The 4,693-nt window shown below is 52.1% G+C and overlaps 1 long non-coding RNA gene across 1 annotated transcript; it reads left to right on the plus strand.

Annotated features, from left to right (window-relative positions):
• Positions 1-301: 301 nt before the first annotated feature.
• LOC103544259 (uncharacterized) lies at positions 302-3,305 on the plus strand. The gene is made up of 2 exons (XR_011527933.1): positions 302-440; positions 2,797-3,305. It is a non-coding gene; the product is annotated as an uncharacterized lncRNA (long non-coding RNA).
• Positions 3,306-4,693: the final 1,388 nt, after the last annotated feature.

Genomic DNA, 4,693 nt, shown 5'->3' on the forward strand with positions numbered 1-4,693 from the left:
TCATCATTAAAATCAGTTGAGATGTCCTCTCTTCCAGAAAGCTCTCCCTTACCACACCTACCTGGGTTAGATGTCCTGCTTTTTGTTCCTGTAGCCCCTGTGCATTCCTCTACAAAGCCTTTACTATGCTGGAATGTAGGTCTGGGTTTACCTGTCTTTAGGCTCTGAGCTCCTTCAGAGCAGACCTGACTTCAGCTCTTACCCAATGCTGATCCCACTGTCTGGGAGAGGAGCTCAATGGATTTTTAATGAAATTGGAATAAAAGTAAAAGTAATGAAGACTCTATGTCCCTTGTTTCTAGAGAAAGATATGGCAGGTGGAAGACATCTTGGACGAACTGAATAAAGAGTTCTTCCAGCTCACTGCTCAAGCCCTAGAGCTCCAGAAAGAAGAGCACCAGCCAGACCACCTGCCCCCAAGGAAACACAGTACATTTGCGGTAAGCCCAGCAGAGCACCATCTCAGCTCCCGCGGAGTCCACAGAGAGCTGGGGCTCACGGTGTGGGGCTCACGGAGTCTCAGCCCCTTCCATAGAAGGGTTGGGATTAGAACAACCAGCTCTGACCAGAAAGCCCACCGGCCAAAGTCCAGCTTTGCTTGTTTGGTTTGGCAAATGGATCCAGAGACAGGGAAACACACTCAATTAGTAAAAGAATGGCTGGGAAAGATTGAGGAAGGGCATGAAAAGGGAGCAATAAAAATAGCTATTCAGATGCAGCGTAAATAGTAGCGCATGGTTCTGGAACAAGGAGTTTTCCAGGAGATGCATCATTCATCTAGATTGTCCCCCGTCCTAACTCAGGCTTCTGAAGGTGTCGACATAGGGAAGGTTGGAGGGGAATAAACAAGGGATAGAAGTGATCATTCAGTTGTGTCTTCATGAGCTCAGTAAAATGTTATTTACTAAAGCAGGCGGCCAGCTTGCAGGCCTTAGTTTTGCCGGTTTGATTTTTTAAATACTGCATTAAAACACCATTTCTTTTGACCTGAGTTCTTGGCACCCCCTTGACTTTTGCCCAAGCCCAGGGCCTCCCTTGTCCCAGCCTCATCCCTGCCTTCCTGAGCTGCTCAAAATGGACAACACTCTGGATGGTGGAGGGCAGGGTGGGCACCTCCTCTCACCAGCTTCCTGGAGCAGACATCTGTGCCGGGCCACCTGTGTTACCAAGGATCCCCTCTTCATGACCAGGGAGAGCTGCCACAGTGACCTGGGCCACCTGCCGCAGTGACCCTGGGAGTGGGGCCCTGAGGGGCTGGTGATGGGGAGAGCTGCGATGCTCCCTGAGTTCAGAGAATTCCATGAGAACATCTTGTGTGCCTGGGCCTTGATGTTGGGAGGTCTGGAAAAATCAGTTCTTCTTAGTCAACTGACCTTTCTTTTAAGACTAAATGACAATAAAGGCACCCATGCTCTTGTCAACAAAAATAATCCATAACCAATCTATAAATGAAAATTTGGGTGAGTTTATTCTGAGCTGAAATCTGAGGACCATGGCCCGGGGCCTTTCTTCCCGAAGGAAGAAAGGGCACCAAAGAAGTGAGGTATACAGAGTGGCTATATACCCCCAAACAGGCTGTTTCACATATGATTGAAATGTCCCTCCCACAATAGTCACAAGATTGCCCTGTCAGCACAGCACTTGATGGACACAGCAGGTAGTGGGTCTGCTCTCTCGGAGGGCGGGCGTAGCAGGAGGCAAGTCTATTGTCTTGAGCTGGGTGGTCACAGGTGAGCGGAAAGATGCTTAATCCTTAAAGAAATGCCAACGTTGGGAGGGGGAGGGAAGTTGCACCTTTATCTCAAGGGCCTTTGCTCTTGCCACAGGGAATATCTAATGCAGACATACAATGCATGCTCAACGGCCTTGGTCAGGCCCTTTTGGAAAGACAAGGTGAGGCCGAATTAGGTTTACACAAAATGGCTTCCTCATATACTCCAATATATCCTATTACTTGCCATTTTTCTTTGTCACTCTCAAAGAACTGCAGGAAAAATTATCTTGTATGCAAACCGGGTATGGCGGGGCCATGTAACAGCCATGAGACGCACAAATGCCCTAGCCGGGGGGCTGCAGAAACAGTGTTTCCTAAGGCATAAAGGGTCCCTGAAACCCATGATCCTTGAACCCCCAAGGTCGGTCCTCCCTGTGAAACCCAAAGGCAGAGGCCAGCCTCCCATTGTGTTCTCTTCTCAACATGTTCATCATACATTCGCTGAGCTTCATCCAGACTCCTTCCACAGAGGGCACACTAAGCTGTGGGGTCAGTTCCTCTGGAAGCAGCTCCCCGCCCCCAGACAAGCAGCTGTGACGCCAGGGCCACTGTGGGGTGACCAGGTGCAGGGTGTATCATCTGATGTATTGAGGGGCACAGAAGATAGTGATTTTGGTGAGGATAAAGTAACAGGAAAACTTCATGCTTAAAGAGACATTATATAAATATCCCTGGTATGAAGGAAGGAAAAAAACAGGATGAGCTGAGGGGCTATAGAATGCCACAAGATTTAATTATTCAATAAATGTTCCAAACTATTAAACACGACGATTGTGTAATGACGTAATTAGTCGTTGTTGTGCATTAATGTGGCAACATGAACTCAGGGGACACAATGTCTTCATTAATCAGTCACGGGGTCAGTCCCCGGAGGTAATCTTCCCAAGAGTTGGGATGAGTGTCGTTGCCTAGAGACTGCCAGGGTGACAAGGTCATGGCCAGGTCACACGGCGGGTTCAGGGCAGAGAGAGCTCAGAACTCTCAGGGCTCACATCTCCGCTTTCCTTTTGTGTCCTTTTCAGGTGGTTCCCAGCATCTTCCCTCATGCAGAGCAGGAAGACAGACCTAACCCAGCAGAGGCAGGCGGCCCAGACAGAAAGAGTGTGGGAACCTGGGCCCTGAAGAGCGAGCAGGCCCTGATCCTGGCGGTGAGGAGAGCCTGCCTGGCTCAGAGGATCGAAGGCCTGGACTGGGAGCTGTCCCTGCTCCTCCAGGTGGCAGAGGGCAGCACGTGTGCAGGATGGAGCCAGCCCAGCCTGGGGAGACGCTGAGTCACCCAGGGTGCTGCGGCGGTCATCTGTGGCAGTGCCTTCTCCACAAAGAACATGGCCAGGTTACTCTGCGCACTCCAGGCAGGAAGACGTGGGCGTCGCAGGGGCCGCCCTGGCTGGGAATGTGAGCTCGGTTATGGCATGCTCCTATCTGGTAACACCCAGGTTTCTTTCAGAGCCTGGACCTCGGCTTGTGCTGATTGCTATCTGTGATCCTTTGGGGTGAGGGAAAATAAAGTCACACAGGTTGAGAATATCAACGTGTGTTCCCATCGCTGAGTCCATCCCTCAATCCTCTCATCAGGGCACTGGCCATTGGATGCTGTGGTCCCCCAAAACCTCACTTGGGGCACCTGGCTTCAGGGGTGAGATGTGCTTGGGGTAGGGACCATGAGAACCTAGGTGCAGCTGCAGCTTCCAGCCCTATCTTCCATCACTGGGCCATGTCCCCTTGCTGGCTCTGGTGATCTCTTGGAGGACAGAGAGGCAGGCGGTACCCTGGGCCAGCCTCCTGCACTGCTCTGAGGGCCTCCAGTACCACAGGAGCCTCTCTGCCTCCAGGGGAGAGCCCTCTGCCCTCAGGGCCTGTGCTCAAGCGGTTCTCTCCTCCGAAGGCCCTCCTCCCTTTCTCCTGTCACGCCAGCTGAAACTCTCTTCACCCTCTAGGACCTACCCCGGAGGCTACTCGCTCCACAAAGCTCTTCCTGACCCCTCCCCTATCTCTCCTTCTGTCAATCCTCATGCCGTCTTGTCTCTACCATTTGTCTTATTCCTACTATAGTGGTTTGTGCCATGTTTTATCTTCCCTTCTAGACTATAAGTTTCCTAAAGGCAGAAAGTATGACACACACACACCCCATTCAGCACGTTGCTTCCCACATACAGGGGGTATCATGACCCAGAAATGATTCATGAATTTAACTGGCCACGTGGATACAGACACTAACCCTGAAATCACACCATCACGTCGGGGCCACAACAGCACACGGGAAACTGCAGAAGAAAACAGCATAGAACTGAGCGCCAACCTGGTGGGCACACTGGAGCGGAGGAAGGCACTTGGAGGTGAGGGAGATGGCTCTAGGGCTGGAGCTTGGGACCACTTCAAGGAGGGGCTAGGACTTGACCAAGCCTTCCAGAGTGGGAAACATGGATGATTGGGAAGAGGTAGGGAGAAGGGAGAGCATTTCAGGCTGCTTAGGTGGCTGGAAAGAGAGAGAGATGAGAGAGAAGAGCATGCAAAGTCTAGTGCTCCTAGGCCTACAGCCAGGCCAGCGCTGAGGCTGCCAGGCCAGCCCACAGGACCATGTCCAGCCTCTTCCGATGGCCAGTGTTAAGGCAAGGCACTCAGCCATCACAGCGACCAGATCGAGCCACGCCTGGATTCTGATAGCTTGTCAACTTGGTCAAATGCATTCAGTCCCCTCTGTGGAGCTGTCCTGCAGGCACAGGGCCTGGAGGAGGAAGCCTCAGCCTGCCGTTCATTGGGTCTGTCAGCATGGCCACTCCCTGTCGTGCCTCATATGCTTCAGGAGGAAACTCTCTGGGGAGACTCTCCCCCTGCCAGAAGCTGCCACTGCCATAAGGGGTGTGAGTCTCCAAGGTCTCTTCTACCTGTAAGATCCTACAGTTCAGAGCTCCTGGCCAC

This window comes from Equus przewalskii, chromosome 16 (assembly GCF_037783145.1).
Source record: "Equus przewalskii isolate Varuska chromosome 16, EquPr2, whole genome shotgun sequence".
NCBI lineage: Eukaryota > Metazoa > Chordata > Mammalia > Perissodactyla > Equidae > Equus > Equus przewalskii.